Genomic DNA, 25,260 nt, shown 5'->3' with positions numbered 1-25,260 from the left:
CACCAAAGAAGGAGTCATAAAGTCACGCAAAAGAGGCGAATTTGTGGATATAGAGCATAGAACTTCATAGGAAAAACAGAGCCAGGCTGACTGAAGTCCTTAAGTAAAAAGGTGAAAGCATTTATAAATAAGTAAAATTAATTACATAATAATTAAATAACAGATATATACACACACACATATATAAAATATTAAGTATTTTTAAATATATATACACATATTAAAATATTAATAAAATAATAAAAATAGACCATGGTAACCAAAATGTCAAGGATATATTTCACACCTGAGAATAGCCAAAGCCAATTAAGCAATTAATACCCACTTAGCATTCCTTGTTCCCTGGAACAGTTCAGGAGGTGTGGAACCCAGAAAACATGGAAGGTGAGAATTCTACCACTGAACCACTACTACCCCCATCGTCATTGTTGTTGTGTATCTTGAGTCAATTCCAACTCACAGAGGCTCTATAGGACAGAGCAGAACTGCCCCATAGGGTTTCCTAGACTGTAATCTTTACAGGAGCTGATCACCAGGTCTTTCTCCTGCAAAGCTGCTAGTGGGTTTAAACTGCCAACTTTTGGGTTAGCAGTTGAGCACTTAACCATTGTCCCACTAGGGCTCCTGACTCTCTAGAAGGTGGCAAATCCACCTTATATCGAGTTCCGTACGGGAGTCATCAGACCCTGACTACACTCCATCACTTTGGGGAAGCTGAAGCATCATACCAGGCTTTTCCTGTGCTATTTTCCCGGCACCTTTCTAACTCAGCCTTCCAGCCACCTCAGGCCCTGACCTGGCCTTGGGGGTCCCCTTCGTCCCACATGACCCCTGCAGACAGTGTTCTTGCTCAGCACAGCCAGGAAAAGACCCGTCCGGTGCTGCTGCTCCTGCCTTTCTGGGGCAGAACCACCAGCTGCCTTCAATGAGCTGCCTTCCCAGGCCACGTGGCTCAGTGACACAGGGAAGAGTGAACAGGATTGCCTCTGGCAGGGTGCTAGGTTCTTGTTTCGTCTTTCAATATGCCATCTGTAGCAGAGAAATGGATTTTTAAAATCAATAGTCTGTGTGTAAAATGTATCCATATGTATGGGGCTATTATTAGACTTTCAAATGCTTTTCTCCTCCTGAGGCATTGTGGGAAGCAGGGTGCACTCTGCAGCTGGTCTGCAGGGGCTCCTGACTGGGGTTCCACGTGAGGTCCAGGAAGCCTGCCCAGCCCTGCTCCCAACCTTCTCAATTCCCTCCGCCTGGAAGGCGGGGGGCCCTGACCATCCTCCTTAAAAAAAAAAAAACTCGCAAACCTTCTGTCATGGAATCGATTCTGATTCATGGCAGCGCCATGTGTTACAGAGAACTGCCCCTGGGTGGTGCAAATGGTTAGGTACTCAGCTACTAACTGAAACGTTGGTGGTTCGAGTCCACCCAGAGTCACCTCAGAAGAAAGACCTGCAGCCTCCACCAGACTGAGTCTAGCACAACTAGATGGTGCCCAGCTACTACCATCACCTGCTCTGACAGGGATCACAATAGAGGGTCCCAGACAGACTGGAGAAAAATGTAGAACAAAATTCTAACTCACAAAAAAAGACCAGACTTATTGATCTGACAGAGACTGGAGAAACCCCGAGGGTATGGCCCCCGAATACCCTTATAGCTCAGTAATGAATCTACTCTTGAGGTCCAACCTTCAGCCAAAGATTAGACAGATCCATTAAAAAACAAAAACGAGACTAAATGGGCATACCAGTCTAGGGGCAAGGACAAGAAGGCAGGAGGGGACAGGAAAGCTGGTAATGGGGACCCCAAGGTGGAGGCGTGGAGAGTGTTGACATGTGGTGGGGTTGGCAACCAATGTCACAAAACAATAAGTGTATTCATTGTTGAATGAGAAACTAGTTTGCTCTATAAACTTTCACTTAAAGTACAATAAAAAAAAAATCAACTCTGGGCAGGGGCAGGGATGGGGAGAAAGCTTTGGAGATCTACCTCTGAAAGATCACAGCCTTGAAAACCCTATGGAGCACGGTTCTACTCTGAAATACGTGGGTCTCCATGAGTTGGAACTGACTCAGCTGACTCCACCCTCCTTAGGAAGCAGTTAGTGGGGCTTTTCCAGGCAGGGAAAGAGCTGTGGAGCTTTTCTGCTCTTAGACAAAATATTGAATGAATATGAAATGCCTATTGGGACACCTGGGTTCAAAACAGCAACAGTACAAAGACAACTGGGGGTCTTGGTTGACCACAACTCAAACTGGGTTGTTAGTATGATGTAGCTGTTTCCAAAGTAGAGTAGGCAGAATTCTGTGATGACCTCCAGTGGCTCTTGCCCTTGTATAGTCTCCTCCTCTTGAGTTTGGGTGGAACTTGTGGCTATGATGAGATGTCATCCCCATGATTTTGCATGTTACATAGCACAAAGGATTTTACAGATGTAATGAGGGTTCCGAATTAGTTAAGGTAGGGAGATTATCTGGGTGGACCTGGCCTAATTGCCTGAACCCTCCAAATATGTCTAGAGGACAGAGACAGAGAAAATCAGAGATTTGAAGCACAAGAAATGACATGTCATTGCTGGCTGAAGATGGAGGAGGCCATGTGGCAAGGAATGTGGGCAGCTTCTGGGAACAGAGAATGAACCCCAGACCACAGCCAGCAAGGAAACAGGAGCTCAATCCTACAGTTGCAAGACACTGGATTCTGCCAACAAAATGAAACTAGAAGCAGAGCCCCTCTCATCCCCTCCTCCTCCCCCAGCCTCCAGACAAGAATTTAGCCTGGCCCCACCTTTATTCCAGCCTGTGGTGCCCTGAGCAGAGGACACAGACATATTGTACGAAACTTCTGGCCCACAAAGCTGTGAGCTCAGAAATGAGTGTTGTTTTAAGCTGCTAAGATTGTGGTAACTTGCCCCACAGCAATAGAAAACTAATATGACAGCCAAAACAATCTTAGGTTGCATTAATAGAAGCTTGGTTTCAGCTCTCGGAGCCAGTTTTGGAGGCGTACAACCAGATGAGAGAGTGAGGGAAGACGGTGGGGTTGGAAAAGGTGTGCTAAGCGGAGCTGATTGGGGGATGGTGACTGTTGAGAATGGAGAGGCGGGGACTTGGGGGAGCTCAGCGGTTCCACAAATCTGGCAACTGTGCCCCCACAGTCTGCATTCCAGCCTGGGTGGACCCTGCTGTGTTCTCCTTACTCTGAGTGTTTGCACACCCTGCTACCTCCATCTCCGTGGCTCTCCAGCTGCTGCTCTGTCGGTGAACTCCAGGGAGCCTCCATCCTCTTGAGGCATTGCTTCCTCTGAATAGCTGTCTTAGTCTCCTAGCGCTGCCGTAACAGAAATGCCACAAGTGGTTGGCTTTAAAGAAAAGAAATTTATTTTCTTACAGTTCAGGAGACTACAAGTCCAAATTCAGGGTATGGCTGTAAGGGGAGGTCTTTCTTTGTTTATTTCAGCTTCTAGTAGTTGGCTGTCCTTGGAGTTCTGGGCTTGTAGATTCACCTGCATCTGTTGTCAGATAGGGTCTGTCTTCCCTGCTTTTGTGTGCCTCTGTGCCTAATCTCAGAAACCCTGGTGGCGTAGTGGTTAAGAGCCACAGCTGCTAACCATAAAGGTCTGCATTTCAAATCCACCAGGCACTCCTTGGAAACCCTATGAGTCAGAATCTACTCGATGGCAACGGGTTTGTTTGTTTGTTTGTTTGTTTTGGTGCCTAATCTCAGAATCAACTAGATGGCAATGGGTTTTGGTTTTGGTGCCTAATCTAGGAGCTCTGGATTGATCACTCTGTAGCTAGCCAAAAAGTCAGCTGTTTGAAGCCACCAGCCACTCCTTGGGAGAAAGATTCGGCAGTCTGCTTCCGTAAAGATTACAGTCTTGGAAACCCTCTGGGGCAGTTCTACTCTGTCCTCTGTGGTCGCCATGAGTTGGAACTGAGTAGATGGCTGTGGGGTTCTGGGTTTGGTGCCTAGTCTACTCTTTTTGTAACTCAGAAGTGATGAGGGTCAGGATACAGCCTACACTGGAATGGCTTCATCACCATAGCAAAAGAGAACACCTCTCTCCCAGTGTGGCCACATTTACAGATACAACAAGGGTGAGGATCCCAACAGGTATTTGGGGGGACACAATTGAATCCATAACATTCCACCTTTTGGACCCTCCTCCCCCAAAATTCACTTTCTTCTCACTTGCAAAACACATCCCCTCATCACAATACAAGAGCATCCCAGGGTCCTGCAGGCCTGGCTGGTGCCTTTTCCACTGCTGGACTCCACGCATGGCATTGCAGCCCCAGGTCCCTCCTGCCTCCTCCATGCATGGGCAGCTCCATGAGGATGAGGACAGGGTGGGCTGTCTGCTCATCAGGACAGCCACAAGCAGCTTTGTGTGTGAATGGAAGTGTGAAGAGCTGGGCCAGCCCTCCCCAGCCTCTGGAACAGAGATGAAGGACAACTTCCATATCACCAAGGGGAGAAGGGACAGAGTGACAGAGAAGTGGACAGTGGGGTGGCTCCTGGACCTTTTTAAACAGGGCTTGGAACTGGGAGATGACTTGCCAAGTTGGTACTTTGAACAGAGGCAAGCTCAGACTTCTGCTCACAGCCCAAGTAAGACGCGAAAACCACCCTTCTTCACCCATGCCCAGAATCTTTTGGTGGAGCCAGCTTTCTTTCTGCTTGGGTTGGTGATGTCCTTGCTTCCCTTCTCCCCGCTCCTCCCCTTCATTTTTTTCCTTTCCTCCTCTTCCTCACCCCTCTGCCCCTTCTCCCCTCCCCTTCTTCTCATGGTCCCCTCTCCTTCCCACCCCTCTTTCATTCCCATTCCTCCCGCTCACTTCTCCCCTCCTTTGCTTTGCCCACCCACCTTCCCTCCCTCCTCTTCCATTCTCCCCTCCTCTCTGTTTCCCCCCTCTTGTCCCTCCCCTACAGGGGCGCAGTGATGAAGTAAGTCACCCCACTTGCCACATAGCCTTGGGCAATTCCGTCTGCCTTAAGCACTTTACGGAGTCAATGAGCGTTTATTAAGCACATGCCCAGCCACTGGTTGCCACCGTGGAGCCCTCCCATGCATCAGGCTTGTGCTGAGCAGTTGACATTCTTTGTCTAATCAAATTCAGAGGACTCCTTTGCAGTAGGTATTCTCATTTACAGGTTGAGTCATGTGTAATTCACTATGTGCAAGGCACTGTGGAGAATAGAAGAATGGTTTATTATAGGGTGTACTGCCCTCCAAGTGCACATGACCAAAAGGAGGCTTAAAAAAACAAACGCCCAAAGTGTGAGGCAGCCTGCAAGGACAGGGGCAAGCTCTCAGCATCCCTCCTGCCCACCCCCTTCCCCACCTCCTGTTTGGTTTTCCTTATGGACCTTGGGGGTTGTAACTTTGACTGTTGGGTGCTGAGCACAGATCTCCAGCACTCACCCTCCCACCAGATAATTTTGAGAATTGTACCTTGTTTTTTACTCAGTTATACTGAGTCCCCAAGGAGCCCCAGTGGTGCAAAACATTAAGCGCTGGGCTGCCAACCGAACGGTCATCGGTTAGAACCCACCCAGAGGCTCCAAGGAAAAAAGACCTGGCAATTACAGCCTAGAAAACCATATGGGGCAATTCCACTCTGTTACACGGGTCACTATGAGTCAGAAGTGACTTGACGCTACCCAATAACAACAACATTGTATCTCTAGAAGACATCTCAATTCCTTTTTGGAATGAGGGGTATACAGGAATTAGTAATGAGTAAAACAATTGCCTCGGTACCCACAGTAACAAGCATGATGCCCAACACATAGGAAGTGACCTGCTGTGGAGGTAAAAGCTGGGCTGTGAGCAGACGTCCATGTCTGCCACTGTTCCAAGTGCCAACTGAGCAAGTCATCTCCCAGTTCCAAGCCCTGTTTACAAAGGGTGCATAGTGTTACCTACCCAGCAGGTGGTCGGAGGATTAAAGGTCTTCACACATCTTGCATGGGGCTAGTTTCCAGTCAACATTAAACCAAAAAGCCAAGCCCATTACTTACAAGTTGATTCCAACTCATGGCAACACCGTATGTTACAGAGTAGGGTTTTCTTGGCTGTAATGTGTACAGAGGAGCCCTAGTGGTGAAGTGGTTAAGAGCTGGGCTGCTAAACAAAAGGTTGGCAGTTCGAATCCACCAGGTGATCCTTGGAAACCCTATGGGGCAGTTCTACTCTGTCTTATAGGGTTGCTATGAGTTGGACTCAATGGAAATATTTATGGAAGTAGATTGCCAGGTCTTTCTTCTGTGGTGCTACTGGGTGGGTTCGAACTGCCAACCTTCAGGTTAGCAGTTGAGCACAGACTGCTCGCATCACCTAAGGACCTGCAGTCAATATTCCCAAACCAAAGTCATTGCTGTCAAGTCGATTCTGACTCATATCAACCCTATAGGGAAGAGTAGAACTGCCCCGTAGGGTTTCCAAGGCTGTACATCTTTACAGAAACAGGCTGCCACATCTTCCTCCTGCAGAGTGACTGGTAGGTTCAAACCGCCAACCATTTGTTTAGCAGCCGAGTCCTTAACCACTGCACCATCAGGCCTCCCTACAATCAATATTAGTCCTCCATTAATGGTTATTTGGTTACCGGTTTTCCCTGAGCCTTTTTCTGCTGGGAGACTCTCGGTGAATCAAAGGCAAATGCTAAGCTAACAAAGTCATGATCATATTGCAATATTTACCCCCTTTTCAGCAAAGCCCTTCCCGAGGGCAACATGCCACTGGGCTGTGACGAAGAAAACAGCAGCCTCAGTCCCTACCCCATGGGGCCCCTGTCAGCATCAGACAGACTAAATTAGCAATTAGCACCGGACACCTCAGCGCGTTGCTAGGGATGGCTTTCAATTAGCAGGCAGCTGCTATGTTCCGATTTGTTAGTGTCACTGTTCCTGCATTTATTCTGAATGATAATTGCGGTATGTACCAATGAGTATTTTTAATTGTTCCTTTTTTTTGTTCAACGAAGAGAATGTCATTCTTTTACCGCAGAAGCTCAGCTGCACCATCGTTGCCGCTGTAAAGAGAAATAAAAAACCTGAGACAATTCTCTGCTAACTAGTTAGTGGCCACTGGAAACCCCAGGATCTTTCTCAGCCTGCAGTCCTGGAAGAGAGAACGTTGTTGACTGCTTGGGACCAGTTTTAGCAGCATGCACCACGTGAGCGTGTGTGTGTGTGCGCACGCGCACGTGTGTGGCAGATGGTGTTTGTGACGGCACAAACATTCCAGGAATATCAGCTATAAGTTGTTTAGAATGAATGTTCTGTTAGTTGCCATTGAGTTCATTCTGATCCACGTCAACCTCATGCATGTAGAGTAGAACTGTTCCGTGGGGTTTTCGAGGCTGTGACCTTTCGGAAGCAGATTGCCAGGCCTATCTTCCAAAGCACCACTGGGTGGTTTTGAACCGTCCACCTTTTGGCTGGTAATCGAGTGCTTAACCTTTCGTGCCACCCAGGGACCATTAGAATAAATGGTGGCCCCTAAAAAGTCTTCTGCACCCTTCTTTTTGGGGCAAACAAAAGTAATAGGGAGTGCCCATGAAACAGGTGCACTGGGTTTAGGAGACCTGTTTATTTTTATTTTATTTTAAACTTTCTAATTTTTAATATTTTTAGAAAAGTTGCAAAGGTATTACAGATAGTTCCTTTATGTCCATCACTGACCTTCCTCTGTTGTTAACATCAGATTTTGAATCTGAAATCAATCTGTTTGATTTAAGAAGGAAATACTTTGAAATCATCACAGCCATGCAGAAAGTGAACAGGCTTCTGCAGTAGGGAACAAGTGCCCCGTCGCTAGAAGAGTACAAGCAGGAGTGGGGTGACCAGTTGGCAAGATGTTCCAGAGGGGTTCGGGTATGAACAGGAGACCACCTGGGGAGAGGTGGAGGGGTTGATGCTGGATCACATTTAAGATTGCTTTAATGCTGGCTTTCTGTTGTTCCAGAAACCCAGCCAGGGTAATGATAAGGATCCCAGGATTGGGGAGCCTGACTGATGGAGCTTTGGGTTCTGGCTTCACTAGTTACTGTGTGACTTTGGACAACTTACAGTCCTAGCCTCTATGTGTCTAGTCTTCATTAATTAGATGGGGATTAAAATATTACCTAACTTCCAAGCTTGCCTTGCAAGTTTAAATTCATGTGTAGATAATGTGTGAATACAGAGTGTTAACACAGTGGCTGAACATAACATGCTCTCAGTAAACAATATTATTATTCAGTGATTTTTTTTTTAGATTCCACTATTATATATTGGCGGACATTGGTAGTTCAGTGATGATGGAATTCTCGTCTTCCACGCGGGGACACAGGTTCCATTCCCTGTCCGACGCACCTCATGCACACCCACCTGTTGGTGAAGGACTGTGTGTTGCTATGATGCTGAACAGATTTCCGCGGACCTTCCAGACTAAGGTGGACTAGGACTAGGAAGAAAGGCCTGGCAATCTACTTCAGCCAGTAGAAACCCTATGGATTACAACAGCCCGATTCACAACAAATCGTGAGGATGGTACAAGACTGGACAGCTTTTCATTCTGTTGTGCATGGTCTCCATGAGTTGGGGCAACTCGGCTTGCCAGCACCTAACAACATCATGTATTAAACTCTTCTTGGATGCTTGGCGTTTTTACCCATGTTATCTTACTTAAACTTCCCAACAACTTTGAGCAGTATAGATGGTTATCCTCACTTTCTAGAAGAAGACACTGAGGTTCAGAGAGGGGCATCGATGACTTCAAGGTCACACAGCTCCCTCAGGGAACCACTGTTTTCGTTGAGATTTTGCACTTACAGTACCTAGCACGGTGCCTAGCACACAGTGGCCTCCTTGATGACAGAGCTGGGACTCGAACTCAGCTCTGCCATCACAACTCATCCCTTCCCCCACCTCAGCATCTCTCCTCCATCCTGCTGTCACATGCTGTGCCTTGCTCACCTGTTTCCTTTCCACGGAAGGGTACCAACTCCAGCCCTTGCTTCCCCTTTCTCTCTCTCCAGACTTTGGCGCATCAGCACCTTTTGATTTCTGCAGCCTCTTCAGAAGTATTTTTCATACAAACAACGGTGCTGGCTTTTGCCTTTTTAAGTGGCATCAGCACAATGCCAGCAGTGACTCATTTTGATCATCGCCCTTAAGCAATTCCCTCTGCACGCCGACCTGACAGGCCTCACGGTGCCATGAAATCTAATACTATTTTTAATCCTCTTAATCTATCTTTTAGTAGCCTGCCTGTTTAGAACTCCGGGCCCCGGAATCTGGGAAGCTCGTTTTCTAGGGTGGCAAGGGCAAATGCGGCTGTCTTAATCAAAGGCTGGGGGAGACCCAGCCTGGGGTCCTTGTCCGTCCTCAACTCCTCTCAGGCTTCCCCCACTGCTTTCTTTTATGAAGGTCTCAGGGGGGACTTCCCTGACTGCTTGACAGAGCCACTGGCTGGCTTCGTCCATCTTAATAGCGGCCGAGCTCTCCAGAGCAGGAGCCTGTCAAAATGTTTCTCAAGCGCTGCCGGAGCTGCTCAACTGAGTCACGGTTTTTGGAAGGTCATAATGGAAGTGGGTTTTCAGGGAGATAGCGGGGAGGAGGTCGGCCACTTTTCCCGGGTGCCCTCAGGCCAGGCAGGGTTAGCAGCTTCTACCCTAGGCGCCTCGAGGACTTGGTACAAATCTTCAGATTCCATTCCACACGACAGACGCTCATTGGGGGTTTACACGAAGCACTGCACTGTACTCATCTCACTGTCTTTTGGACCACACTGAGTTTCTTTGGCGTTTGTGGGTGGGCCAGACTGTTAAGCCTTCTGCTGCTAACCGAAAGGTTGGAGGTTCAAGTATACCCAGAGGCTCCTCAGAACAAAGGCCTGGGGACTTACTTCTGAAAATTCAGCCATTGAAAATTCCATGGAGCACAGTTCTACTCTGCAACACATGGTTTTGCCATGAGGTGGAGTTGACTTGACAGCAACTCGTTTACTTTTTTTTTTTTGGTGGGTTTCTTTACCCCATTAGAGGTTTAGGGCAGGGAAGGAGTATCCTAAGACTGACTGCTCCAGCTCCAAGAGAACCACCCATAGAAGAATGGAAACCAAACGAGAAACAAGCTTTATTAGTAGACTGACCAGGAAGTCATGCGAATCCTTGGCTGCTGGGCTTTCTGGGAGAATTGACTTTAGAGCAGGATGAGGGATTTGGTCCCATGTGGATGCTCTCACTTATCCCAGGGCCCTAACACTGGGGCTCATGTCCTTTGGGCAGGCCTCAAGGGGGCCCCATGACCTTTAACACCACCAGCAGAGTGGGGGATGCTCAAGCAAGACCCATGGGCAAGCCTGGTCCAAAGTGGCTTACTGCATGGGACAGAGCATGAGAGAAGGGGCAAGGCCCTGAGTCTGCAGCCCGAGGAACCTGAGGCTGTGTCCTATCAGATGACCATTGTCATTGTTATGTGTTGTCTAGTTGATTCCAACTCATAGCAAGCCCCGTGACATAGCAGAACTGCCCCATAGGGCTTTCTAGGCTGTAGTCTTTACAGGAGCAGATCACCAAGTCTTTCTCCCTCAGAGATGCCGGAGGAGTTTCAACCGCCACACTTTTGGTTAACAGCCAAGTGCTTAACCGTTGCACCACCAGGGCTCCTTAGATGAGCACCAATCCTGCCAATGATCTGGCAGATTCCCGGAAATATTCGCTTTCTCCTATGGGAAGAGTGCGAAGGAGTGTTCCCTCTTCTCAAACATACTGGGACTAAGTGAAACTTAAGCAAAGAAATGGTGTAGAAGGGCTCAAAAACCTCACATTTGACAGCTTCCTATGGTGGAAGCAGCAACTTCTCCATCTTAGTGAGAGCCACGCCTTTCTGGGGCTGAGATTTGTTCCTGGAAGCTCAGCCTAGACCTTGCTTTTCCAGCCCTTCCAACAGTGGTGCAATCTACATAATACCCAGAAATAAAACTCTTCTCTGCTTGAACAGATTGCATGGTTTCTGTTGTCTTCAACGAAACCTTAATACACAGATAGGTAAATGTTTTTTCTTGGTACCTATGTTGCTGTTGAAGAGGCCACTGTCATTTATACTCCAGTATCTTTATGTGTGGGGTCTTAGTCACTTAGTGCTCCTTTAACAGAAATATCATAAGTGGATGGCTTTAACAAAGGGAAATTTATTCTCTCACAGTCTAGTAGGTTACAAGTCTGAATTCAAGATGTCAGCTCCAGGGAACAGCTTTCTCTTTCTGTTGGCTCTGGGGAAAGATTCCTTGTCACCAATCTTCCCCTGGTTGAGATGCTTCTCAGGGGCAGGGACCCCGGGTCTAAAGGACATGCTTTGCTCCTGGTGCTGCTTTCTTGGTGGTATGAAGTTCCCAACTCTCTGCTTGCTTCCCGTTCCTTTTTATCTCTTGAGAGATAAAAGGTGGTGCAAACCACACCCCAGGGAAACTCCCTTTACATTAGATCAAGAATGCGACCTGGATAAGGGTGTTATAATCCCTCCCTATCCTCTTTAACATAAAATTACAATCACAAAATGGAGGACAAACACCAAACACGCAATACTGGAAATCATGGCCCAGCCAAATTGATACACACATTTTTGGAGTGACATAATTCAATCCATGACATGTGGTATACACACACACACACACACACACACACACACACACACACACACACACACATATCCTTCTCCCGTCCCACATGGAAGCTTTTAGAATCTTTTCTTCATCACTTGTAATTATGAAGTTTCATGTTGGTGCATCTCGTCATTCATCATGTTTTGGGCACTCACTCGGTGGTCCCATTCATTAATTACACTGGTCACTGGAGATTTATGCCCTTCAAGTATGTGAAATTTTCTTGCATTATTTCTTTGATGATTCCTTCCCACCAGATTCTCTATTATCTTTTCTGGAAGACCATATCTCGAACCTCTTGGACTAATCTAAACTTTGAAGTTTTCTTTCCTTTTCTTTTTCTTCTTTTTTTTGGTTATGCTTTTTGAGAGATTTTCTTTTAATTTTCAGGCTTTCTATTGTTTTGTTTCTTCTTAAATTTTAACTATCCTTTTTTCATTTCTGAGAGGTTTTTTGTTTTGTTTCTGTTTGTTTCTTTTTTGTTGATACCTTTTTTTTTTTTTGATGGATGTCATACCTTCTATTTTTTTGAGGGTATAAGTAAGTTTTTTAAAAAAAAATGTTTTTTCTGGTCTCTGTGTTTGCTCTGTTTCTTCTCGCCTATCTCCTCTGCTTGTTGTTGCCTGTCTTCTGCCTTTTGGAGGCTTTCTTCAGTGGTTTATGATCTCTGGTTGTCAAGTGCCCTGTAAGAAGTGAGACCATAAAAAGATTATTGTGAGATGTGTTTGTGTGGACAGGACCTGTTGATTATTGGGTCTTATTGCAGGATGTCTGTGTTGTCCTGCGTTTTTCATTGAGTGAAACTTGAACGTGACTATCTGACAATTGCTAGTTTCTTAGTAACAGGATAAGTGAAAGGATTACTAACTTTCTTGTGTCTCTGTTTGCTCATAGGCAAAATGGCAATGATAATAACACTTACCTCATAGAATGAGGGTAAAAATGAATAAATAAATATAAAATACTGACCACAGTGCCTGGCATAGGGTGAGCACTATGTAAGCGTTTGTTATCATCATCATCAGTCTTCTCGTTGTAGTGTTGTTCCTTGTTAGAAAAACCCTTCAATATGCTGCTGAGTTAATAAACTTGGGTGTTGTTCTTCTGGGAGCAAGAGAAGGGTGGGGCTGGCGGTCTTGCCAAATCCCCCAGATTCCATTTTGGTGCCTTATCTTTGTCCATCCCTTTGCCTGGTTCCCTGGTCTGAGACTCTTCAGTTCAATTTATATGGAAAATAAGCCTCTGGTCTCCTGTGCGTATGGATGTGTGTGTGTGTGTGTGTGTGTGTGTACCTGCACGAATGTGTGGCCCTGTGCGGTTGGTTACCTGGCTGTACGGGGTCAAGTAGGGTGTTGGGTGGGTGGGTGGTCAGATGCTGTGTGCACTGACTCACTGACTTCTGACCAGTTCCCACATCTGGCCTCAGGCTCGCTTCCACCTTCACAGTATCCAGCGCTTGGCGTGTGGAGCCTTCCAGGGGTTCTGCAGGACAATTTGACTCATTTCTCTCTGCTCTGCTGGCATATCTATGCTTCTGCTTTAGATCTCACTTCCTCTTCTGTAATTCAAAGTCAACAACAATCTTATCTCACAGGAAACCTGAAGGCATTAAATGAGGTAGTACCGGTGAAGGGTCTAGCATTGTGCCCGGTGCATAGTTCGTTGATGACAAAGGGGGTCTATTTTTCTATTTTCATTCTTCCTTCCTGCCCTCCCCCTTCCTTTCTTCCTTCTTTCCCTCCCTTTTCCCTTTGCTCCTCCCAAACATTACGCGTTCATATGTTTCAGCTGCCTCGGGCTGCTTTCAGGACAGCAGTTTGTAATTACTGCCATGGTGTATAACGTCTGTGGCAAATTTATCTCCTCTCATATTTCTTGCAAGTGCTGCTGACACAGAATGAATGCCACAGATCACTGCCAGTGCAAACAAAACAGATCACTCAGAGGCAAACAAATGAGACGGAAAACCCCGCAGTGATAAGGCTGGCAAGCCAGGCCCATGCGTTTTTTTTTTTTTTTTTAAACTGTTACTTTTTTCCTTTTTAAACTGTGTAGTCATTACACTTTTTTTTAGTCATTTTGAGGCTTAACTGGGAGGGTGACAATCTATTCCTCCTTCTGTTTCCTCCTGAGCAGGACTGGTCCTGAGCAGAAAGGAAACGGTGGTTTGGAGCCCTGACCTCAGTCAGTAGCACCCTTCTGCGGAATGAACCAGAAATGGCAGAGAGCACACAGACGATCCACTCTAACCCCTGGCAGGGCAGCGGAGGTGGGGAGAAGAAAGTGGAGCTGACTTTACAGGGCAAAGCAGTTCGTGGCAGAGCCTGGACTAGAACCCAGTCTCCTCCTCTTGGTCCAGTCTTCTTTCCAGCCCACCATGTTTGAGAAAAAGTCCATTCCCCCTGCCCTTCCTGCTTCCCTAGCCTGTAACTGTTCCCAGCACACAGCCAATCAGCATTGGCTTTGTTTTTATTTTTCATTAATTAATTCAGCAAATAGGTACAGAGGACTTCACAGCGTCAGGTGCCATTCCAGACACTGGGGACATGGGTGAATAGATGCTGTCTCTCCTTTCAAGGTGCTCCCAGGTGGCTGGAAAGATGGCCATTTTACAGGCATTTTCAGTTCTGTGGGGTAAGTTGTATGGTGGACGGAGCACAGGGAAGTCTGTGGCCAGCAGAGCAGGAACCCCTGACCCTGCTGGGGTGGGAGGGGGTGATTCCCAGAGTTTCTGGGTAAGGTACTGCTTAAACGGAGTTTCAGGATAGTTTGTCGAAGCCGAGTTGGGAGAGAAGAGGAAGAGGAAGCTGCCAGGTGGAAGAGGCGCTTGTATGTGATAGTGGGTGTCTCAGTGTCTAGGACTGCTATAACAGGAATCCTCCAAGTAAGGGGTTTTAAAGAACAGACACTGATTTCTCACAGTTTAGGAGCCTAGAAGTCAAAAGTCAGGGCAGTAGCTATTCCTTGTCTCTGCATCTGTAACGCTGGCATTCCTGGCTCCCCAGCAGTCTCTCCCTGGCACCTGGATTCCCCCTTTCGTGCTTGCTTGCTTCTGTGTCTAATCTGCTGTTTTTATATCTCAAAAGCGGGTTAGGTTTAAGACACAACCTACAGGATATGGCCTTATTAACATAACAAAAGCTGTATTCCCAGATGGGATTACAGTCACAGGTATAACCTGTTGCCATGGAGTCAATTAGGACTCATATTGACTCTACAGGACAGAGTAGAACTGCCCCATAGGGTTTCCAAGTTGTGGCTGGTGGCTTCGAACTGCCGACTTTTGGTTAGGAATGGAACGCTTACCCATGGTACGCGTCACCAGATATAGAGGTTAGGATTCCAACACTTATTTTTGAGAGACGCAATTGAATTCAAAACAGTGGGGTTGGGATTCGAACTCAGGTCTGCTGGGGTCCAAAGGCTGAGCTCGCTTCTCTTGGCAGCACAGTGTCTTGGGCTGGCAAGCAAGGTGTCTTCCTCCTCAGCGCCAGACAGAGCCAGGACAGCTAACAGTTCAAATTCAAATCTCCTTTGCCTTTAGGAGAGCCTGCATCTCAAGGACCAGACTCTTCCTTCCTCAAACACAATACCACGTAATTCTCATAGACAAGGAACAGCTTGTCCATCGTCCAAGACCCAAACTTGTCACCCTCATCCTGCTCCATTTACCCAGGGGAACCGTGTCAGGGAGTGTCGAGAGCAGCAGCAGCCAGAAGTACAGGGCTTCAGGGAGGGAAATTTCTCCTGAGCTTGCAGTGCACTACCACACACCTACAACCACTCACATACAATAACGCACGGAATCTAACAGCCCTTTGCTGGGTACCTCCCCGTACCAAGCGATCTGGGGATTCCTTTTGTTTACTTACTGAGTTCTCATAACACTCAAAAAGTCGTCCGTTTTAAGTCGTCAGTGATTTAATTCTACTTGGATCAACAATCAATGCCCTTGGAAGCAACAGTCAAATAATGAAATGATAGATTGCATTGGGCAAACCTGCTGCAAAAAACCTCTTTGAAGTCCTGTGAAGCAATGATTTCTCTTGGAGGGCTAAGGTATGTCTGACTCAAGCCATGGTCTTTTCAATCACCTCATCTGCATGTGAAAGTTAGAAAATGAGAGGGGAAGACAGGAGAAGGATTGATGCATTTAAACGGTGGTGTTGGTGAAGAGTATTGACTATATCGCGCGGTGCCAGAAGAACGAACAAATCAGCCTTAGAAGAAATATAACCAGCATGCTCCTTAGGAGTGAGGATGGTAATACTTTGCCTTGCTTACTTTGGACGTGTCACCAGGAAAGACCAACCACTAGAAAAGGACATCATGTTTGGCAAAGTAGAGGGGCACCGAAAATGAGGGAAACCCTCAAGAAGATGGATTGACGCAATAGCTACGGCAATGGACTCAAACATGCCAACGATCACGAAGATGGCACAGGGCCGGGCAGCCTCTCATTCTGTCGTACCTGGAGTCACCGTGAGCAGGTGCCAACTCAATGGCACCAAACAACGACAACATTATCTCCGCTTGTAAACTGAGGACATTGAGGCTCAAAGAGTTTAAGAATCTTGGTCAAGGTCACAGTCAGCTGAAATCAAGGTGCAAACCCAGGTCTGCCTGACTTCAAGGTCGTCGCTGCTAACCCTGCAGCACGCAGCCCGTGGGAGTGAGGTGCGGCGTTCACTCTAGGGTTCTCAAATCATCTCACCAACATCAGTTCACAGCCCCAAAGAAATAAAAACAAATTCCATGAACAAAAACATCCCTGGGATTTCACAGGGATCACTGTAACACCCTAGATTCGGGCTTGAAAAATCTATTGCCTTTAAAACAGACAGGAGGAGCCTGGCTTAGAATCAGATCATGTGCCCAATATCTGAGGCTTTGTGTGACCACATGACAGCGTGGCCCGGATCCTCAAAGCCATGCTAGGGGTGATGGTGTGCGGCTGGTGATCAGGGGAACAGGGGTTGCCTTGTGCTCCACTCTGCTCAGGCCCAACCTGTGGATGCTGCCGAGATGGCCGATTATGGAGCGGGTGCCCGTAAGCAAGCAAGCCCCCGTCCCTGGAATTGTGCAAGCACAACAGGTGGCTGCTTGTCGAGAAAATGCAGAGGGCATTCCAGCCCTTAACAGGAAGTAGTTGGGCAGGTAAAGTGAAGTCCAGAGTGGGGAAGGAATTGTCTCGAGGCCACACAGCACGTAGAGGCAGGAGCAGGACTAGGTCTCTGTCTGCAGAGCCCTAGCAGCATAGTAAAAATGAGAGATGGCAATATGCAGGGCGCTTACAGTTTGAAGTGCACAAGGCAGTCTCTGCTTGAATGAAGACGCTGCTGTATTCTGTCCCCACTCATCTGTCAGTCTGCTGTACTGTGGTGCTTCACGCGTTGCTGTGATGCTGGGAGCTGTGCCAATGGTATTTCAAATACCAGCAGAATCACCCCTGGTGAACAAGTTTCAGCAAAGCTTCCAGGCTAAGGCAGACTAGGAAGAAAGGCCTGGCTATCTACTTCCAAAAATTAACCAATAAAAGTCTTATGGATCACAACAGAATACCATTTTACTCGTTTTCTTGGAGATGTCATCAGGCAGAAGCAGTCGCTGGAGGCAGACATTGTGTTTGGTGAAGCAGAGGGTCAATGAGGGCAAGGGAGAGCCTGGGTGAGGTGGATTAGCACCGTGGCCACAGCAACGGACTCGAACACGTTGGCAGTTGTGAGGATAATGCAGGGCCAGGCAACATTTTTTTCTGTTGTACATAAGGTCGCCATGAGTTGGAGTTGCCTAACAACAACAACATATTCTACCTAGTGTTTCCTGCTCAGCCAAACACCTAGAATTTAAGAAGTGGGATGGGCATGACTAGCCAGTGGGGGGTTGGAATGCCATTCTACATGCTGGGCTGTGGGAGCCTCAAGCCTTTTTTACAAGAACCTTGGGTCTACAGGTCAAAGACCACTGAGCTTAGAGATGGACATAGGCCCCATAACCTCCCCTCCATCAATCTCTCTTTAGGATTGCACAAGACTCTGGCTAGTGCACAAAGCTGCTGCTGGCAGCCTGGCCAGATGGACAGGAACAGTGACAAGAGGCACATTCCTAGGGGAAGGAATGTGGTGGGCCTGGGAGGAGCGGGTGGAGGGGCTGCTGGAAAGGACTGGGATCTGAAACAGAGCCAGCATGTGCAGGAAGGCTCAGCAGAAAGAGGGAACAATGGCATATCTGGGTCCAGGCCGGGAGAGGAGGGGAGAGGAGGCGAGACTGGCTGCTCAGACCTCACACAGGAGGGGCTAGGTTCGGGGCGCGGTGGAGGGGGACTTGTGTGCCCCAAAGGCAAACAGTTTGGAGGGATCATGAAGTATAACGAACTTCCTTCTCTCTTTCTCTCTCTCTATTTTTTTGCTGGCACTTTATTTGGCTAACAGCAAACAATTCCTTTTTGGAAAACACTGTCCCATTTGGGGGACAGTAAATCAAGATGCCTAGTCTCCACCTGCAAAGCAGTGAGCTCAAACTTGCAACTCTACTGATTGGGTGATATCTCAGGATTTTGCATCTCATCAGAGTAAGACAGTGGTTAAGAGCTCAGCTGCTAACCAAAAAGGTGGCAGTTCGAACCCACCTTAGAAACCCTATGCGGCAGTTTTACCCTGTCCTCTAGGGTCGCTGTGAGTCAGAACTGACTTGATGGCAGAGGGGTTTAGAGTAAGACTAGACAAAGACACCATGAGGAAGACAATCAACAACAGTTAGTCTCCTTCACTTTAGAAGCAATCTCCAACTAGAACATCAAGGGTTCTTGCCACCTGAGAGCCAATTTGGGCTGCAAGAAATAGAAATTTCAGTTCTTCCCTACCTTGAAAAATAAGAGGTGAATTAGGTCCAATAATTAAAAAGTCCTAGCCTAGATCTTGATTTGGGATTTTCTTTTTCTCTCCTGTTGTCTCTTGGCTGAGCCTCCTATGTTATTGGCTCCGTCATCCAGGCAGGCTTCATGTTGTTGGGGGCAAGATGGTTGCAGCCTCCCCTGCCTGAATCCTTCAGGACTATATCTGGTGGTAAAGGACAAATGTAGGATTAGCTGGGACTGGGTCTTAGTTGCTTGGTTCCAGTGGCCAACTCAACCCTGAACCAATCCCTGGAGCCAGGGGAAAGGAACCCACCTGTTCCTTAGACCTAGGTCTTGTGCTTCACCCCAGAGCATGGCTGGGAAGTCACACCACCAAAATCACTTGGCTGAAGAATGAAGGAGGGACAGACCCACAGGTGACAGCTGGATGCTTCTGCCGTCATTAGTCTGGAAGAATAACAGCTGGTGGCCAAAAAATCAACAAGGGCCCATTTTACTCTTCAGTATATTTCTGTTCTTTTTAAGTTAGACACAATCAATTGCAATTTCCAGTATATTCCAGTTCCATTAGATTCCTTTTCTTTTTAAGTTTGCCGAGACCAACTTTGGTTGCTTGTACTCAAAGAGCCCTGAATGGTAAACGAAACATGAGCTTGGCCAGCTTGGGAGGAGTTTTGCTCCTATGCCATGGAAATAGTGGGGAGCTGATCACTATTTTTTGTTTTTTTTTTTTCTTTTTTACTGGCCATGGAAATAGTGGGGAGCTGATCACTGTCCTGTAAGTCGCTGGTCTGTAAAGTCTGAATCCCTTGGCTTGCCTGGGAAATGTTACTGGCAGTATTCTGACCCGCAATAATATTGGGCTGAAATACTTCAGCACCAATAGGCGCCTTGCCTTGGTCTTCAGCTGCAAGGAGGAAAAGGTACACACAGGAACCCCATCCTAGCCAGAACTCTCTGACAGACTATGAGAGCTAGAGTCTGTGATGACTGAATTTGAAACCTGAATTTCCCCACATAAGCTGTCAGGCTGTAGGCAAGTTCCCGGACCTTTCTAAGCCTAAATTCCCCCTTCTGTAAAGTGAGGTTTGTTCTTCTTGTTGTTAGCTACTGTCGAGTTAACCCCGACTCATGTCGACCCCACACGTGATGAAACAAAACGCTGCCCAGTACTGTACCATCCCCATGATTGGTTGCAGATCAGACTGTAGGGTTTTCATTGGCTGATTTTAGGAAGTAGATCTCCAGGCCTTTCTTCCTAGTCATAGTCCATCTTAGTCTGGAAGCCCTGCTAAAGCCTGTTCAGCATCATACAAAAAACAAAACAAAACTCATTGCTGTCTAGTCGATGCTGACTCATAGCGACCCTATAGAACAGAGTAGAACTGCCCCATAGGGTTTCCAAGGAGCAGCTGGTGAATTCGAACTGCTGACCTTTTGGTTAGCAGCCGAACTCTTAACCACTATGCCACCAGGGCCCCAGGAGGGTGTAAAGGAGTTGTCCAAATATAGGGTTGAGAGATATTCCAGGCGAAGTGAAGAGCCCAAGCAGAGGTTCTGACAAGAAGACACACAGGACGTTTGGAGAATGAAAATAAGGGTGGCAGTGGCTTAGAGAGCTGGAAGATCTACTGGAACCACAAAGAGTGTGGACTGACTCCTATTCCAGGAAGTCTGAGTATGGCTCCTGTGCTGTCCTGCTTTTGGCTCATAAAGTATCTCCTCTACCTCGTCAGACAGATTGTCATACTGCGGTGGCTTGCACGTTGTTAGATGCTGGAAGCTATGCCACCAGCATTTCAAATACCAGCAGGGTCACCTGTGATGGACAGGTATCAGCAGTGCTTCCAGACTAAGAGAGACCAGGAAGAAAGGCCTAGTGATCTACTTCTGAAAACCAGTCAATGAAAACCCTATGATTCACAACAGAATAATGTCTGATGTACACCGGAAGATGAGCCCCCGAGTTTGGAAGGCACTGAAAACCAACTGTGGCTGCAACAAAGTGCTCCAGCATACCAACAATCGTGATGATGGCGCAGGACTAGGCAATGTTTCATTCTGTTTGCATGTGGTCTCCACGAGTTGGAGCCAACCAGATGGCAGTTAACAACAACAACAACAACAAAGGCACATCTGCTTAGAGCTTGAGACACACATTATAAGCAGTGTCATTTTGTCTGAAGGACAAATCGAGGCCAGGACTGTTGTCTCCATTTGTGGATGTATTTGGGGAGGCTAAGTGCATCCCCCGAGGTGACACAGCTGGCAGGTGGAGAAACCGGGATGGCGGGTCTTGGCTTCTAAGTGTAGACGTACTGACTGCAGCTGCTGGCCGCCTCACCGACTCACCTCACTGACAATCTCCGCAAGGCAGCGAGCGTAGACCGAAGGATGTGTGTGGTTTTCTTTAAAAAAAAATTCAAGGGTGAGTTTGAAAAGTCACAGTGTACTAGAAAGTGGAGTAAGCTCCAGCAGGGCCTTTTCTGATAATTCCGAGAGGTGATTTAAATCTTGCCTGGTTTGCTTCCAGGCTCTGCGAGGCGCCAGGCTGGCTTTAACAGGCTGCCCTGGGAGTTCATGAAAATGACAGTGTTATGAGAATCTGGAGTCAGCCGCTGGCTACCCAGGTAAATAGAAATCTGAAAGAAGAGGAAAACACCTTTCTCTCTGGGGAGAGTGACATCTCATCTGTGTACGTCTGGCCCCTGGAGGATGTTATCTGCTGAGAAGAGAAGAAACCACACGTGCCAGGTTGTCTGCCTTCAGGTGGTTTCTGTGAAGTGTGGCTTCACCAGGAAGACTGCTGGGAGGAGTGATGAATCACCGGGGAGGAGGAAAAGCCTGAGGAATCCACTCTCCCAGACACCAGAGCAGAGACATGTGCTGTTATCAAAGTGTGTGTGTGCATGTGTGCACATGCCACTGTGTGCATATGTGTGTGTTTGTATTAGTGCATGTGTGTGTTCTGTGTGCACACGTGTGCCCTCGTGTGTGCGTGCATGTGTGTGCATATTTGTATGTGCATGTGTGTGCATGTGCATTGATGCACACTTATCTGCACCTCCAACAGTACCGGAATCTAAGGGCACAGCAGGTCGAGAAGAGGATTCCGTAGAAACAGCTACCTACGAGGACTTCTCTAGAAGAAGCCCAGCCCTGGGAAGCTTTGAATATCAGATTTTGGAGCAAGGTTTTATATTATTTACACAAATTGTACTATTTCTAAGGAATGTGGCATAACGAGAGGAATATTGATATTGGATTCAAGGCGCTTAAGTCAGGCTCTGCCCCCAACCAGCTGTGTGATATCAGGCAACCAGTTGCCCTCTCTGAGCCTCATTTTCCACATACATAAAACTGTAAAATCCAAACTTGGCATGGCCTTCAAGGCCTGGAGTGGGTGCTGTGGCTCGTTACCTCCTTCAGGCCTGGGAGTGCTGGCAGCTTGTGGCTCTCCAGAAATAAAGCTCCCTTTTCTCCCCCTTCCATGGTTACTCTCCCGCCCTGGAGGCAGCTGACAGCTGACACCTAATGACTGGTCAGTGCAGAGGCATCAGGCCCGGACCCCTGATTGTAAGGTAGGACAGCTCTGCAGGGCCATTGCAGCTCAAGAGCTGTTTTCTGAGGTGTCTTTTATCTTAGGTAGGATGAATCAGATGCAAGACAATGAGCTCCCAAGACTCTTCTCTGAGGCGCTGAGACCCAGGAGCTGAGAGCTGGGCGTTGAGAGTGAAAGCATTCATGAGGTTTTATGTCCCCAAAGGAACGTCTCCCTGACATGGCAGGACCCTCTGACAAGGCCGGCAGTGGCTCACGTGGAAAGCACTCAAGGCCTTGAAAACCACGAGGGGAGGTCTGTCTTCACTGGCCTGTGAACCTTCACAAAATGAATGAACAAGTGAAAGATGGTCCGTTTGCTCAGCCAGCCGCGTAACTCCTATTCGAGCGACACCCCATAGTGAACAACTCAATCTCTAAAAGGCTTCTCCCCAGAATCCAGGTGCAAGTCAAGGCCAAACCAACTCTTCAGAGCTCAAGGCTGCACTTGCTGGAACCTCACAGCCTTCAGCTGCTCTGGGGGGCCCTGAATCGGGCAGCCCTGGTACATTAAAGTGGGCAATAAATATTCCACACCCTGGGCTGGAGGGCCCTGGGAGCACCTGCTTCCTTCCCCAGCTGTCTGCAACTGGAATGAGTTTGTCTCTCCAGTAACTGTGTGAATTATGTCAAAGCCACCTAGGCCAGGTTGGCATTATATTCCTACCTGCAGAGCAAACTGGATGACTTTCCGGACCTACACTCATCTGTAAAAAAACAAAACCAAACCCAGTGCAGTCGAGCCGATTCCGAGTCATAGCAACCCTATACATACATTCAACTACCTATAGCTTATTGTTCAGCCGGAAATATCTTGAAGACATGGAAGTTAAGATTTAAAGAGGAGCTGTATACAAATTCAAATAAAATTTTTTGTGCGTGTGGTAAATATATACGTAAGCAAACATTTACCATTTCAATGTTTTTCACACGTACATTCAGTGACATTAATTATGTTCATTATGTCATGCAACCATCACTACTATATCCATTTCCAAGTTTTTTCATCACTCTTAACAAAGCTCAGGGTTCCCTAAGCAGTGACCCCTTCTTCCCCCGTCCCCCCGTCCCCCCATCCCCCAGTGCCCCCGGGTAACCACTAGTAAACTTAGGTCTGTATATGCATGCCTATTTCAGATATTTCCTAAGGTGGAATCACCCCCATGCATCTGTCAGTTTGTCATACTGTGGGGGCTTACGTGTGACTGTGATGCTGGAAGCTCTGCCACTGGAATTCAAATACCAGCAGGGTCACCCATGGTGGACAGGTTTGAGCTGAGTTCCAGACTAAGACAGACCGGGACGAAGGACCTAGCGGTCCACTTCTAAGAAGAATCAGCTAGTGAAAACCTTATGGAACTGACTCGATGGCACCTAACAACAACAGCAACGTAGTGGAATCATACAATGTGTGTCCTTTAAACTGGCATTTGTGGCTCTTGTGAATGCATGTGAATCTAGCTTGGAAGTACTTGTGTTGTGTAAGTGCCTGCCCGCCTGGGAACAGAGTCGACCGTGTCGCATTTGGAGTGAGCCACATCTAGCTGATTAGGACTCCGCTCAGATCGCACCAAGTCTCAGCTTTCTTAAATGTGAAATAGGCAAAAAAGTTTCTGATTCTTCCTACCTGACAGGGTCCTAAAGGGCTCGAATGAGATGGTGAACATAACCCCGTGTGACCTTCAAGGGCTACAGACATGGTAGCCCTTCATAGGGACGGATTATCCAATAGGCCAGGTAAGTATGGTGTTTACCTTGCTGACCGCATCATCTGTAGTGAACAATTTCACGTTTTTTCACCACATCAAAGATTCTGCTTCTACATATGGCTGGCATTTCTCTCTCTCCCAATCCCAGAGCACCTTCCTACAGAATCAAAGCCTCTTTTCAAATTTATAATCCCTGAGAGGGGCGAATGACCCAGTAAGCGAGGTAAGCACAGGCTTACTTGTGCTTACTTACTATTCTGTAGTGAACAATTTCACATGGGTTTCGCCACACCACGTCAAAGTGAAAACCATGTGAAATTGTTCACTACAGATTAGTAAGTGTCTTAGTCATCTAGTGCTGCCATAACAGAAAAACCACACCTGGACGGCTTTAACAAAAAGAAGTTTATTCTCTCACAGCCTAGAAGGCTGGAACTCCAAATTCAGGGTGCCAGTGCCAGGGGATGGATTTCTCTCTCTTTTGGCTCTGGAGGAAGGTCCTTGTCATCAATCTTTCCTTGGTCTAGGAGTTTCTCTGAGCAGGAACCCCAGGTCCAAAGGACACACTCTGCTCCCAGGCCTGTTTTCTTGGTGGTATGAAGTCCCCCTCCTCTCTGCTTGATTCTCTCTTTTATAGCTCAAAAGAGACTGACTCAAGATACAGTCAAATCCTGTAGATTGAATCCTGCCTCATTAACATAACTGCCACTAATCCCGTCTCATCAACATCATAGAGATAGAATTTACGACACGTAGGAAAATCAAGTCAGATGACAAAATGGTGGAGAATCACACAAGACTGGGAATCATGGCCTACCCAAGTCAACAGATATTTTGGGGGGCACAGTTCAATCTATGATAGCAAGTAAGCACAAGTAAGCCCTTGCTTACCTTGCTTACTGGGTAACCTGTTCCTGGCCCAGTGGCATGGCACTCTACAAGCATTAATGTGTGGAGAAGTAACAGCTATAGGTGCCCTGTGACCAAGCTCACCTTGGCCCCTGGGAGCTCTGGCCAAGCAGGACTTTGAACCAGTTTGCATTTCTAACAAGTTCCCAGGAAGTTATACATAAGAATCACCTGGATATCTTGTTAAACTGTAGATTCTGATTCAGTATATCTGGGGTGGAAACACAAATTCTTAGCAAGGAACTTGTTAGAAATGCAAATTCTTCGCAGGGGTTTGAACTGGAATGAACCAGATTGAAGCTCTGTGGCCAACATAGTCATAAAGTAGCTCAGAGCTGTGAAAGGCAGATCCACCTATGTGTCCACTAAGCCCCAGCTCTCCCAATACCTCGCTCAGCTTCCAGATTGGAATCATTATTACTTAAGACACTTGTAATTATCACATGTGGCATTAATGAACTTCAATCTCTGGAATGCCTGCTGTGAGCCAGGTCTGATGCTAGGTGTTATACTGCTTCGTCTCATCCATC

This window comes from Elephas maximus, chromosome 15 (genome assembly GCF_024166365.1).
Source record: "Elephas maximus indicus isolate mEleMax1 chromosome 15, mEleMax1 primary haplotype, whole genome shotgun sequence".
Taxonomy (NCBI): Eukaryota; Metazoa; Chordata; class Mammalia; order Proboscidea; family Elephantidae; genus Elephas; species Elephas maximus.
Note: the sequence above shows the minus strand (reverse complement) of the source record.